The following is a 15,340-nucleotide window of genomic DNA, read 5'->3' as shown; positions in this document are numbered from 1 at the left end:
AGAATTTGAAAATACATTTACTATTACCAATCATTCTAAAATCTCCTAAATTAGCAAAATGTTCATTCTGCCAGTGCTCTTTCAGCTAGTAAATACAGGACAGTAGAAATGACACGCATTTTTTTCTCTACTTCCAAAACGTTATCACTATACAAACCTGGAAAAAGTTTAAGTCAAAAATTTTTCCTTCCATATTACACTCCCCTCCTCCGTGATAATCTCTGGAGACTTACAATATCTGAGTTTTCCCTTTGTAATAATTACTTATTTTGAATTTCAACCACTATAGTTGAACTATTAACTATTCAATCCAAAATTACGATGGTTGCGGCGCAATGGGATTTTCCAGGACTTGTTCCAATCAGTACTGCTTAGAAATAAATGCCAGAAGATGGACTCCGGCTCTTATTAGTTTTCAGGGCACTATCAAAGTGTCTAGTACATCACTATTCCGTTGACAGTCTGGAATAAACTTTGGAGCTGCAGAAAATGGGCAGTTTTATCCCTAAAGATAACTGCACAGGAGCGCTCAAGGTAAGCTCGCTGGTAGTACGTCCCTCTTAATGACGGTGATTTTCCTTCCACGTTATTGGAAGAGGTACTTGGACTTCTACTGAGAAGCAATCAGCTGCTTCTCAAAGCAAACGACTTTTCATCTTGGAGCTGTCCCCTTTCTGTCGGAATTTAGGTAGCGAGCCACCGCCCGCGCGATGTGGAGCAGGCCTCCCTGTCGGATGCAGCCGGAAAAGGAAGCAGCCTGGCGCTGCAGTCACAGCCAACCAGACAAGCCCAGCAGCCGGAAGCGAATACACCCACCCAGCCCGCGGGCCGAGCAGGCGCGGGAGGGGAGGGCGGCACTGCAGGGCAGGGCGGGGCGGGGCGCGTGCCCGCGGAGTCCGGCGGAGTCCCGCCGAGTCGGCCCCGCCCCTAATCGCTGCGCTTGGAGCCGGGTTGCTTTTCTTAGTCCAGGTGTGGGGCTACCAGGCAAAGCTGCGGGCGGTAGGGGCTGGAGGAGAAGCCCGCTCCATGAGCAGCTGCTGTACGGAACCCGGTGGTGACAATCATTATTACTATTTTATTCTTAATGACAGTGACCACTATTATTTTCTTTATTTATTTTTTACTTCTCTCGATTACACCATGCCTAACTCGGGTATCTAGGATCTGAGCTAGCATTCTTTAATGTCGCAGTGGTTGATGGTTTTGCAATGTTCCCAAAAAGCCAATAGTTTGTTTTCTTTCTCCTCCTTGAACGCCGACTGGGCTGTCTCTCTGATTCTTTAAAGTTCCTGGAAGAACAGGAATTGTGTAGGAGTAAGGGAATTAAAGATCCAAGCAGAACTTTAAAAGAAGCTTATTTCTCACTATCATAGTCATTTGTCTTGTGACTTGTCTCGTCTGTCATGGTGTTGATGAACCGCAGGTACAGTGATCAGTACATCGTGTGTGTTGCATGTGTGTTCATATTTCTCTGGTGATCTGAGCGAGAAGCAGCGCTCAAGAGAACTAAATAGGTAGGTATGTACCCAACCCAGAAAGTAAAGTACCTGGAGCTTCCTTACAAGTTTTATTGTTGTTTTAATTACAAGTGTTGAAACTTTAGTAACAGGTGTTGGAAGATGAGAAACTTCTATATAGGTTTTAGGATCTTTCAAGGTTTATTCCTAACCAAGTCTTCTTTTTTCTCCTTAAGAGCAAGCACATATTTTAAAAGTTAATGAAGAAGTGAAAAAGTATTGCTTCAGACTCTGGGAAATATTATGCATCTTGTTTTCCTTTAGAATATTAGCATACGATTTCCTTGTAAGATTACAGTGTTCCAATTAGACTGGAGATTATGAATTTATTCCACTTTGCCTGTGTCTACTTCATAGATTGATTAGCTTCTCAGAAAGACAAGAAAGTTGACAATAGGCAAATCTGATTGTTAGTTTTTGTCTCAAGTAATATTTGTTGTGCATATTTTGTAAGTTAATGTGAAAAATGTTTATATTTTTAAGCATAAAAATGTGTATGTTTCAATATATAAATTGAGTCAGGTTCCTATGCTCTTAATTTTGAACTGTGAGAAAGAACTGCTGGGATTCAGCCCTACTGACAAATGCTTGGCCTTTAAAACTTATGTTTAGTATCGCATAGTCAAAATCCAGGCGACATGCTTATCTGTGTTGTTGTTGTTTTATAATGCTTCGTTACACGTGGAATCAGATATCAGGCTTTATTCCCTGCAGATTTCTTCAAGCAAGTGCCAGGCACAACCTAAGGCTGTTTAATATGTAACCTCCTTAGCTGTGGATATTTTGTCTTCTACTACTTACTACTTCTATTAGCACCATCTAGGCAAATGAAATACTTATTATGAAAACCCATGGCTTGGTGTGTTTTATATGTTCATGTCAGTTATCTAACACATCTTACATGCTTCATTTATGGAAATGATGTACAAATGAAGACTGGATTTGGAAGGCACAGATCACATTCAATATGGATTGCTTTATTATTTATTTTGAAAATATTACTACCTCAATTTCCCATTTTCCTTAAAAAAAAATAACCATGTCTTTTAAAATAATATAGCTCTCAAAAAAAAAAAAAAAATTTAAAAAAGGCCTGACCTGTGGTGGCGCAGTGGATAAAGCGTCGACCTGGAAATGCTGAGGTTGCCGGTTCAAAACCCTGGGCTTGCCTGGTCAAGGCACATATGGGAGTTGATGCTTCCAGCTCCTCCCCCCTTCTCTCTCTCTGTCTCTTCTCTCTCTCTCTCTCTCTCTCCCTCTCCTCTCTAAAATGAATAAATAAATAAAAAAATTTAAAATAATATAGCTCTCTCTGATTTTAAGAGTCTACTTTACCCAGTGTGCATTACAACCTATTTATTTGTCCCATTAGCTTTGCAATTTGGCAGAACCTGTAATCAATCTTGACAAACTAAACCACAACACATTCACTCTTAACTAGATTGTATTAAGGAGGCCAGAGTAAGAGTAAGCACCAAGGATATACATTCTGCGTTTTTGTTTTTATTATGTTGCTAAAAAGAGATAAAAGCCTTATGCAAAAGCAGCCTTAAGCACCCTGCAAGTAATGCTATTGATTTTCCTAAATAATGGTGAATACTTAGAGAATCTCAGATTCACTCTTGGTGAAAGACACCGACAGCGGACAGCGCTGTCGGAATGGTGTAGAAATTGTTGCTAGAAATCTTTAGTATTTTTCATTTACCTTTCCTCTTTGTTTCTTTTAAAACAGATTTACTACGCAGTTTGGTCAATATAGATTTAATCAAAATGTTACATTATGGAAATAGCTAGAGTAGTTTGTGTTTTTACCCCATATTAGTTTTTAGGCTCGTATTCGTTTTTAGAAGTTCTTTTTAAAAATGAACCAAGGTGGCAGCAAAGGGGGCGGGGTCGCGTCGGGCGACAGGTCGGCAGCCAGAGGCCGCCGCCTTGGTCATACGAGTCTACTGGCTCCACAGCTGGAGGAAGTGCCTCCGGAGCCCGCAGCTGCCCCCTGCTGTGCCAGGACTCAGGCCGCCTCTGCTGGTCTTGGTTCTGCCCGCTCCCTCCACTTGGTCCCGATCCCAGGCGGCAGCCCCAATCCGGTTATCATGAATCAGTCAGAAATCAAGAAATCCCATTTTACCTTGGTGATGAACCACCAAAAAGTTCAGTGAAAGATCACCCACAGCAGCAGGCAGGCACGTTGTCCCGTGTGACCCGGGATATCTTCCCTGTTACAAAAGGGAGCTGTTGGTGCCACCACTAGTGGTGTGGTTTGGATTGATGGAAAGGACCTGGTAGTGTCCAAAACAGCTGTTACAACAGTGTGGTGATTGCGGGGGGGGGGGGGTATTAAAAAGGAGATAGAGGGATAAATGGTGATGGACGGAGACTTGAGTTGGGGTGGTGAACACACAATACAGTGTGCAGGTGAAATGTAGAATTGTGCACCTGAAACCTGTATACTTTTGTTAACCAGTGTCACCTCAATATATTCAATAAAAAGAAAGAGAGAAAAGAAACAACTGTTACAGCTGTGCCTTCAGTGGGAATAAATAGGTCTGGTGAAAGGGGCAGTGCCTGCTGTGGCTGGAGGTGTTACCACTGTTGGGTCTGCTGTTGTAAACAAAGCGCCTTTAACAGGAAAGAAACGAGACAAATCTGACTAAAACTTGGAAAAACACTTGCTCTCTACAGCATGATGACGCCAGTGTCGTTGAGTTGCAAAATTATGGACTATAACTGAGTCAACTGTTTTGGAGGTCTCCTACACTGCTGTGTTGAAAGTCCTGATGGCTCTCGCTTTTGCCTAAAAGCAAGAGACCCATACCAACAGTGTATGAAAATTCTCATACTTAAATTCCAGCATTTTGCCTGACCTGTGGTGGTGCAGTGGATAAAGTGTCAACCTGGAATGCTGAGGTCACCAGTTCAAACCCTGGGCTTGCCTGGTCAAGGCACATATAGGGGTTGATGCTTCATGCTCCTTCCCCTTTTCTCTCTCTCTCTCTCTTCTCTCTAAAATAAATAAACACAATCTTTAAATAATAATAAGAAATTCCAGTTTTTTAGCCGGCAGAATGGTACACTTATTCAGTTGTAACTGAAGATACGATATATTTTAATATTTACTGTAAGTCTTTTAGTTTAAATAAAAATGTGGAAGTTGAATTTAGTGGATGATCTTTACAGTTCCATATGTATAAAGTGCCAGGTAACTCACCTGCCACTTAAGAAGGGAAACTTGAGCTACATAAACTGTAATTTTAATGAACAAAATAGTTTCAGATGTCTTAGTTTTTTCAAAATCATACTCAACTATGCAAGGAGGCATTCTTTTCTTATATAAGCTGGTAAAAATAGCAGGATTTAGAGAAATTTAAAAGAAAAAATAGTTTTATGATCCTGAGTGTGAACCATCTTTAGTTAGATATGTATTGTATTAATTTAATCATCAATGCCTTACAAAAGAAAACATCTTTTCTAATAACTCCAAATACATGCAGTTCTTGTCATTATAAGTGGATTCTCTAAAATGTTGTTTGTGAGCCTGACCTGTGGTGGTGCAGTGGGTAAAGCAGTGAGCCTGACCTGTGGTGGCGCAGTGGATAAAGCATAGACCTGGAACGCTGAGGTTGCTGGTTCAAAACCCTGCAGTTGTCTAGTCAAGGCACATATAGGAGTTCCTGCTCCTCCCCCCTTTCTCTCTCTCTCTCTCCTCTCTAAAATGAATGAATGAATGAACAAATAAAAATTAAATTTAAAAAAATGTTCTCTTAAATGTTTGTGAAATTTAGTTTTTCCTTTTAGGAATTTCAGGAATCATGGGGTAAAGGCATTTCTTGCACTTAGTGGATAAGATAGTACTTGTTAACTTTTTAAAAAAATTATCAGTAGTTATAACTATTAGTTGCTTTCTGGCCAGTTATAGAGTTATTTCTTTTTGCCTTCAGCATGATAATTATTTCCTTTCCTTTGAACTAGAGAGTGGTCCTGCTCTCTAGTTTTTCTTTTCAGAAAAAAATTATTATTAAGGAAATGTCATGCAATCTGCATCATAAATTTAAAAAAAAAAACAGCAAAAAACAGAACAAAAAAACTTTTAAACACAATGAAGGGACAAATACCTCTTTATTTAAAAGCCTACTCATGCCCTGGCCGGTTGGCTTAGTGGTGGAGTGTTGTGCGGGGGACCCTGGCGTGCGGGGGACCCGGGTTTGATTCCCGGCCAGGGCACATAGGAGAAGCGCCCATTTGCTTCTCCACCCCGCCCCCCTCCTTCCTCTCTGTCTCTCTCTTCCACTCCCGCAGCCGAGGCTCCATTGGAGCAAAGATGGCCCGGGTGCTGGGGATGGCTCCTTGGCCTCTGCCCCAGGCGCTGGAGTGGCTCTGGTCGCGGCAGAGCGACGCCCCAGAGGGGCAGAGCATCGCCCCCTGGTGGGCAGAGCATCGCCCCTGGTGGGCGTGCCGGGTGGATCCCGGTCGGGCGCATGCGGGAGTCTGTCTGACTGTCTCTCCCCGTTTCCAGCTTCAGAAAAAATACAAAAAAAAAAAAAAAAAAATGGTAGAAACCTAATAAAAATGGAAGTATATTTAAAAAAAAAAAAAAAGCCTATTCATGAATTTGTCATTCAATCTAGAATTTTTATTAGTACATAAAGTACTTTGCTAAATGCTAAACTTTTAATTTTATTCAAACAACTTATAAATATTCATTTGATCCTTTATAATTTTAGACATTGAAGAGAAATTTTAAATCATTTTCAAAGGCTTTTCTTATTTATAATTATAACTAATTGAGGTTTAATACTAAGAAACAATTTTATATTTTCTTAGTTTCAGTTATCTTATGGGATTTTTTGGCGGCATCCAGCTGATGTTAGATATCTACATATATTGTATGATTGTATCCTTCACCAAAAAAAAAGATAAATAATATTTGCTTCATTAATGTTAGGTTGAATAAGCAACATGGCCCTTGATGCTGAGAATGATAAAATGTCAATGTTGGAAGGTATTGTTTTAACTGTTGATTTCATATTTAATCTTACTCCACAAATCTCACATTACCATATTTCCCCATGTATAAGGCCCACCCTTTTCAAAAAATTGGGGTATAAACTGGGTACATCTTATACAGTGGTTGTAAATTTTTTTACTTGCATTTCCTGCTTTTTTGCACTTCTTGTCTTTGTGCTCATTGTTTCACACTTGTTACCAGTATATAACAGTAGGTTACATTTTGCCACATTCTGCCCAGAAATGGCTCAGAAGAGTTTTGTACAGTGCTGAATTCAAGTTAGAAATGATCTAGTTTGCAAAAGTGAGTGGAAATCGTGCTTCTGAACGGAAGTTAGGTCCTCCTCCAAATGAGAAATCAATCCAAGACTGGTTATAGGAAGAAGAAAGCCTACTGAAAACACCACAGCAGAAGAAGGCCATGAGAGACAAGTCAGCAAAATGGCCTGATTTAGAGAGGGAATTGAAGATATGGATTGAAGATCAAAGGGCAGCTGGAATTCCTGTGTCCACAAAGACGGTTCAGCATGAGGCAAGAAGAACTGCTGATGAAAAAGAAATTACTGATTTCAAAGAAGGACACCATTGGTGCTTCAGGTTGATGAAAGAGAATGGACTAAGCATGCGTACACACACTAGAATTGCCCAAAAGATGCCTGAAAACTATGAGCAGAAGGTCCTTGAATTTCATTGTTTTGTCATTCAATGTCAGAAGACACATCAGTTTGAGTTGGGACAGATTGCAAATATGGATAAAGTCCCCCTTCAATCTGATGTCCCAAGTAACAGAACTGTTGATAAGAAGGGGGTGAAACTGTAACTGTGAAGACAAGTGGACATGAAAAGAGCCGTTATACAGCTGTTCTAGCTTGTGCTGATGGAACCAAGCTGCCTCCTATGCTGATTTTCAAACACAACACAATGCCAAAAGAAGACATTCCTCAAGGAGTGATTGTCCATGTTCATGACAAGGGTTAGATGGATCAGGATGAGATGAAGAACTGGTTTGAGAAAGTTTGGAGAAGGCAACCAGGTGGGCTCTTACACAAACCTGCCCTATTGGTACTTCATCAGGTTAGGGCACATGTGACAAAAAAACACAAAGGAGATTGCTGCAGAGCAAAAAAAAGCTTGCTGTCATACCTGGAGGCTTGATATGCCAGCTGCAACCACTTGATGTCAGCATTAACAAACCCTTCAAAGCTGCCATGAGAGACGAATGGAACTAATGGATGAAGTCTTCTGGGGACAGTTTAACACCAGCAGGAAGAGTGAAGAAACTAACTATTGGAGAAGTTTGTATCTGGGTGAAAAGATCCTGGAATAATATCAAGATTGAGGTTGTTGTCAAGTCATTTAAGACATGTGGCATTTCAAATGCCATAGATGGATGAGGCAATATAGGAAGACAGTGATTGATCATCAGACACAGATGAGGACAAGCTAATGGATGGGAGTTTTGGCAGTGATGAGAAGTTGTATGAATTTTATGATAAATAAAACTTGAGTTCAATAACTTTATGTAGTACAGTTTTTTAAAATTTTGGGCCACAATATTAAGGTGTGTCTTATACATGGGAGCATTTTATACATGGGGGAATATGGTAATTGAAAATTCTAGTATCTGCATCAAATTTCAATCAAAGGCAGCATCACATAGCTCAGCTTGGTTTAAATCCTTCACTACCACTTGTTAGCTCTGTGGCCTTGGACCAGCTGCTTAACCTCTCTAAGCCCCTGTGGTTTTCTTATCTGTATAGTTGGGTAAAATGGTACCTACCATTTTAAGGTAAGCAAGGTCTCCTTACTTACATCATTGTACTTAGACTCTTTCAGGCACAAACTATAGGTCCTCTGCCGCCCAGAGGGGTATAAGGATAAGCGACAGGATGTAGGAACCTGTGCAGAGCATGACACTTGTCTCACAATCTGAGAGCTACAGACTAGGTTCTCTAACAAACGAGACATTAGCAAAGTATGATACTTTATGGATAAACACCCAAATTTTATGGGTGTTCTATGGAACAGGATTCTATGAGGATATAAGGAGATTTTCTATGTCAAGGACTTAGTGTCATGCCAGGTAAAGATGAGTTTTCACAGATACTAGTTGTTAGAAAACAAATTGCCCATCCTGACCAGGCAGTAGCACAATGGATAGAGCATTGGACTGGGATGCAGAGGACCCAGGTTCAAAACCCTGAGGTTGCTGGCTTGAGCATGGCCTCATCCAGCTTGAGCACAGGCTCACTAGCTTGAATGCGTGTTTGCCAGCTTGAGCATAGGATCATAGACATGACCCCATGGTCGCTGGCTTGGGCCCAAAAGTCACTAGCTTGAAGCCCAAGGTTGCTGGCTTGAGCCCAAGGTCACTGGATTGAGAAAGTGGTCAATCGCTCTGCAATAGCCCCCTGCACCCCTGGTCAAGGCACATATGAGAAATGGACAACTAAGGTGCCGCAGTGAATAATTAATGCTTCTCTCTCTCCCTTCCTGTCTGTCTGTCCCTATCTGTTATTTTCTCTGTCTCTATTACAAAAAAAAAATAATGGAAAAGCAAACAAATAGCCCAGGTTTCCTATCTGCATTGTCCCTGCTTTATGTGATTATAATTGATGCTAACCGAAGTGTTTGGTTAAGAGGTCTAGAGCATGAATCCTGGGTGTTTATCCATAAAGTATCATACTTTGCTAATGTCTCGTTTGTTAGAGAACCTAGTCTGTAGCTCTCAGATTGTGAGACAAGTGTCATGCTCTGCACAGGTTCCTACATCCTGTCGCTTATCCTTATACCCCTCTGGGCGGCAGAGGACCTATAGTTTGTGCCTGAAAGAGTCCAAGTACAATGATGTAAGTAAGGAGACCTTGACTAGTTCTTCACATGAGTTGAGTTTGTGAGCTGCTATTAATCCATGTTGAATCCATGAAGCATTTCAACCAGTAACCCAAAGATGAAAGCTGCCTTGCTCTCAGCATCATTGAGGCAGCTGGTGAGCCTAACAAAGGTGGAAGAGGCTCAAGGTTTTCATGTAACCCTCCTTTGAATGGCTAATGGGAAAGGTGTTCCAAAAGCAAATCATCCTTCTTTTGATGCACAACAGACTTTGGGAGATTAATCTACTGATTCTGAGACCTTGGGACCAGTTGGGGTTTAGTCCTAAATTTACAAGAGACATGTCATGCCCTTAACATGTATGGACTGCATGCTCCTGTTCAACCCTCCAAAAAATTCTGTATTATTTAGAATCATAGGTGAACAGAGTTGCTTTGTACTGACTTACTCTTCATTCTGAGGCAAATAGCAATTTATCAACTTAAAGAGTAAATACAGCCCTGGCCAGTTTGCTCAGTGGTATGGTATCAACCCAGCATGTGGAAGTTCTGGGTTTGATTCCTGGTCAGGGCACACAGAAGAAGCAACCATCTGCTTCTCTTCTCCTCTCCCTTCCACTCCCCTCCACCCCCCACAGCCATGGCTCAATTGATTTGAGTGTGTTGGCCCTGGGCACTGGGAGTGGCTCCATGGAGCCTCTACCTGAGGTGCTAAAAATAGCTCAGTTGTGAGCATGGGCCCCAAATAGAGGCTTGTCAGATGGATCTTGGTCAGGGCACATGGGGGAGTCTGTTTCTCTATCTCCCCTCCTCTTACGTGGAAAAGGAAAAAAAAAAAAAAAGACAGGCTGTTTTCAGATCTAGATCTCAGCTATTGTAAATGACGCTGCAATAAACACAGGAGCGCATATATTCTTTCAAATTAGTGTTTTGGGTTTCTTCAGATATGTTCCCAGAAGTGAAATTGCTGGGTCCTAAGGCAAAGCCATTTTTAATTTTCTGCAGAAACTCCATACAGTTTTCCACAGTGGCTGCACCAGTCTGCATTCCCACCAACAATTCACAAGGGTCCCCCTTTCTCCACATCTTCACCAACTCTTGTTAATGCAGGGGTCGGGAACCTTTTTGGCTGAGAGAGCCATGAATGCCCCATATTTTAAAAGGTAATTCCGTGAGAGCCATACAATGACCCGAGTACGTTACACATTATCCAATAAAAATTTGGTGTTGTCCCGGAAGACAGCTGTGATTGGCTCCAGCCACCTGCAACTATGAACATGAGCGGTAGGAAATGAATGGATTGTAATACATGAGAATGTTTTATATTTTTAATGTTTTTATTATTATTATTAAAGATTTGTCTGCGAGCCAGATGCAGCCATCAAAATAGCCACATCTGGCTCGTGAGGCATAGGTTCCCGACCCCTGTGTTAATGTATTGATGAGCGCCATTCTGAGAGGAGTGGGGTGATATCATTGTGGTTTTAATTTGCATCTCTCTGATGATTAGTGATGTTGAGCAGCTTTTCATTTGTCTATAGGCCATCTGTATGTCTTATTTTGAGAAGTGTCAATTCAGGTCCTTTGCCCTTTTTTTTAATTGGATGTTTGTTTGTTTGTTTGGTGTTGAGTTTTCTAAGTTTTTTTATATGTAAATTTTGAATATTAACTCCTTATGAGGTGTATTATTGGAGAATATGTTCTGGAAAGAATTTCAATGCCAAGATTTTGACTGGCAATAGAGGGCCACTGAAAGTTTTGGGGCTGAAAATCTATAAGATCTGCAGGACGGGATGAACATGGATTTCAGGCCAACCTACTCCCTTCATATTTAAGGGCTTATGAGGAATGAACCAGCTTCAAATTAATCCTGAGCTTGTGCAAAGTCAAGGCCAAATGATATCACTGAAGGCTGCAGTAGTTTAAAAACAGCAAAGTGGGAGAATCGAGCTACTGCAGAACACAGCAGCTACACAGGCAGTGAATGCAGGGGCCAGGGGAGATCAGCACCGTGCTCACAGGATGAAAGGTGATTAATTTCCAGAAAATCACCACTATCCTTATTAAAATACTTGATTTTTTTTGTTATTGTTTTGATTTAATTTAATTTTAAGCTGATTTTGGACTTACAGTTAGTATCTAACTGCAGCTGCCAAGCTTTATGTTTGCTGATGTAAAATATAGTTAAAGGCAGCTCTGGAAGCCGAGGATCATTTTTCCAGGTATTTATTTATGTTAGGGAAATTCTGGTCTGGTTGATTCCCTTCATTTTACACTCAAGTACGGAAAGGTGACTAATAATAATAGTAACTATAGTAAAAACTATTAAATATGAATCCTAGTATTTTTGGTTAGTATTCATACTAAGCACTCTCTGTGCATCTTCCTCATGTATGCCTTGTAACTATGCTAGGGTATGAGTGCTTTCTACTTTTCCTGCTTTGATGAAGAAATGGGCTTAAGTGGGACTAAGAAGCTTGTCCAAAGTCTCAAAGACCATACATCCCGGTACCAGGTTCGAAACCCAAGCCTTTGTAACTCCAGAGCTTGTGCTCTTAACCACCTTGCTATCCTGGCTTAATCTGGTCACACAAGTTGACTTGTGGCCTAGTATATTCTGTCTCACCTCAAGATTCATTTCTTTCAAAGTACAGTGTATAGCTGAAATCACAGAGTAGTCCAACATCTTATTGTCAAAGAAATGTTTAATTAGACACATCTACTGCATCAGAAGTTCAGAATATTTCATCAAATTTTCAGTTTCATTTTGGAAAACCTTTGACTTTTTTGTGGAGTCCCTAGAATGTTTTAATTAGATATTTGACACATTTTCAAATTTTCTCTCACCTGAAGCACATACCAGGTGTTCAGGTTTTGGACCACATATGGGTCCAATAAGTTGGATGGATGAATGAAATTTAGAACCTCTTTTCTTCTGTGAACAGGCTAGATTTCATAAGACTATTTTCAAATACATTTGTATGTAAGCTTATAGTGACAAAAATGGGTTTAAGTGTTTCCTGCCCTGGCTAGATAGCTCGGTTGGTTAGAGCTTCGTCCTGAAGCACAGAGGTTGGCAGTTGGATCCCTGGTCAGGGCACATATAGGAATGGATCAATGTTCCTATCTCTCTCTCTCCCTTCCTCTCTCACTAAAGTCAATAAATAAGTTTAAAAAACAAATTATTAAAAGAAGTATTTCCCAATACTAACAATTATACTATGGTAATGTAAGGTGTTAAAATTTGGGGAATTAGGATGAAGAGCAGATGAGAATTCTTTGACTTATTTTTGTACCTCTTTTGTCTTCTGAAATTATTTTAAAATGAAAAGTAATTAAAAGAAAAATATCTTTTAAAAATGTAGCCTTGAATGTTGCTCAGCCATATTATATGCCCTAAACAGCATTCACTCTTTCAAACTTGTCAACAACTATTTTATACACACTCCTGTCTATGCAACACTTGCATAGCTCCTTCCCCAAACTCCTTCACTGTGAAAATGGAGATAGTCAGAAGTATTCTCACAGGCCAACTTCCCAGCACCTGTGACCATTTAATCTGCTTTCTCTCCTATCTTTGTGTATGAGCTGTCCCTGCTCTTTGTCAAGGCTAAGCCCTGCACTTGTTTATTAGAGCTTATTCTCTCTTATCTATTTAAGAAAATTGCTCCAACAAATCTTCCCTCTGTCTCTTGATATATATATATATATATATATATATATATATATCTCATATGTGTTTATATGTGTGTGTACATATATATGTATACACACACACACATATATATATATATACATATATATATACACTTTTTTTTCTTTTTTCTGTTGTATAATTCCTGGAAGCATAGAATCATACTGTTATTTCTTTCTCTTGTCTTAAAATAAAACAGAACAAAACCACTCTTGAGCTCACTTTCCCCTTGAGCCAGCTTTGGCAACATTTCTCTTCTTCCCTTACAATAAATTTTTTTTTTTAATTTATGGTTGCTGTCTCCAATTTCTTCCCTCTGTCCTGTGGAAAACCACTCCAATGAGCATTTGGCCCCACTCCTTCACCAGCCTCTCTTACTACTAAAGGCTTCCATGGTTCCACATCCAGTGGTCAGTTAGTTCTCGGTCCTTATCTTATATGACCTCAACAGCTTTTCAGAGGTTGATCCCTCTTCCCAACTTGAGATATACTGTATCTTCACTAGGCCTCTAAGTCATCATAATGGCCTACCCCTCTTCATCTCCTACTGCTATGCACAGAGTCCCTCTGTGGTATACTTTGTTGGTCCCTCTTCATTTTCCTTTTATGTTGGAGTGCTCCCAAGCTCAGAGCTTGGACCTCTTCTATTTTTTCAGGCACTCTCGGGTGTTCTCATTAAAACTGTGAGCTTTTAATTTATCAATATGCTGATGACTCCAAATTTAAATGTACAGTGTGGACCCACATCCAACTACCTTCTTAATATCTCCTAATCGGATCATTCACAGGCATAGCAGATATAACAGTGAACTGTTGCTATTCTCCATCTCCAAATTAGCTTTCGTCTAGTCTTTACATCAGATAATGCCAACTCCACCTTTCCAGTGTCTCAGGCCCAAAAGCTTGAATTGACTCTCGACTCTTCACTTTCTTGTATACCACAAAGAATTTTTCGGCAAATTCTTTCAAGTCTATTGTCAAAACAGACACAGAATCTGATGACTTCTTGTCATCACCCTGCCAAGGCCTAAGTCCAAGCCACCATTGACTCTCACCTGGATTACTGCAACAATCTCCCTCTGGTCAGACTGTACCTGGTTTTGCCCTCCTTTGGTTTAATCATGACACAGCAGTCAGAGGATCCTTTTCAAACATATATCAAGTCCTGCAGCCCTTTGATTAGTCCACCTTGCCAGCAATGACTTCCTATCCCATTTATTGTAAAAGCCCACAGTGGGACCAGGCCTCTTTAACCTCATCTGCTACCTGGCCTTTGCTACATTACATTGGCCTCTAGGAAATGACAGGTGCACCTTTCCCTCAAGGCCTTTGCACTCGTTCTTTCTGCCTGGAGTTTTCTTACCCCAGATATCTGCAGGGCTTGCTCCACTTCCACTCCCTCACTGTCAGCCTGCACTTCCCTCATGTGTCTACTCAAGAAATTGTCACTTTCTCAGTAAGGCTTTTCCTGGTAACCCTATTAGAATTTCAATTCCACATTACCTTCTACCCCCCCCCCCAAAAGATGAACATATACTGCACACAGAGACTTTTATTTCCCTTTCTTGATTTAATTTTCTTTACCACTAATATATTATATATTTAGTCTTTTAAGTTTTCTTATATATTATCTGTCTCTGCCAATTGGAATGTAAATTCCATAAGGTTGAGAACTTTTTTCTGATGCGTCCACTATTTTATTCTAACGCGTCTGCTGCTAACTGGCATATAGTAAGTACTTAATAAATATTGGTTAAGTGAGTGAATGGAGGCATGAATCTGTACTGGAACCCCAGTACAAACTTTGGTAAAACAGGCTTTGAGCCAATGGAACCATCCATGCCTTGAACAACTTTAAGCAGCAATTCACCATGAAATGTTAATTACACAAATTTCTAGTTTTTTCTGAATTAACATTGAGCATCCAATATTTCCCCCTTGTTTTTAGTTGATGATGACAGTGATGTGATGATTGCACAAATCAAGCCATTTCAACATTTTGCATGATTTGTCAACCATTGAGCATCATTCTTAATATTGCACTAATCATTCTGTATACAGAAGTATTGTTATTTTCTCACCTACTTTTGTTTTCAAATCATTTCTTTTCATTTCCATTGTAACTGTATGCCTCTTCTTTTAGAGTCTTTCAACATTCTTGAGTTTCTTGCACTGATTGCGCATGCTAAGGTTAATAATGTCTGTAAACCTGCACTGACCTCCATGTTTCTGTACAAGCACCACCATAGACCCAAAGTTGTAAGTTAGTGACGCCTGGGTGAATCAGTTACAGA

General features: G+C 40.2%; 2 protein-coding genes across 4 annotated transcripts in view; one reads left to right on the top strand and one right to left on the bottom strand.

Moving 5' to 3' along the window:
* The window catches only part of LRRC63 (leucine rich repeat containing 63), a 40,904-nt gene extending 40,176 nt beyond the window's left edge, over positions 1 to 728 (bottom strand). The window contains exon 1 of the mRNA XM_066235590.1: positions 158 to 728. The gene's annotated coding sequence lies outside the window, so the exon portion shown is untranslated. The remainder of the gene's footprint in view (positions 1 to 157) is intronic.
* A 246-nt stretch (positions 729 to 974) lies between these two features.
* Positions 975 to 15,340, top strand: part of LCP1 (lymphocyte cytosolic protein 1) — an 86,865-nt gene continuing 72,499 nt past the window's right edge. Inside the window, exon 1 of one of the 3 annotated variants that reach the window (XM_066235223.1) lies at positions 975 to 1,039. The gene's annotated coding sequence lies outside the window, so the exon portion shown is untranslated. Of the gene's footprint in view, positions 1,052 to 15,340 lie in introns of all 3 variants that reach the window. The other 2 variants (XM_066235226.1, XM_066235225.1) reach the window with 2 other exon arrangements.

This window comes from Saccopteryx bilineata, chromosome 6 (assembly GCF_036850765.1).
Source record: "Saccopteryx bilineata isolate mSacBil1 chromosome 6, mSacBil1_pri_phased_curated, whole genome shotgun sequence".
NCBI classification, from domain to species: domain Eukaryota; kingdom Metazoa; phylum Chordata; class Mammalia; order Chiroptera; family Emballonuridae; genus Saccopteryx; species Saccopteryx bilineata.
Note: the sequence above shows the minus strand (reverse complement) of the source record. Positions and strands in the feature narration are given on the sequence as shown.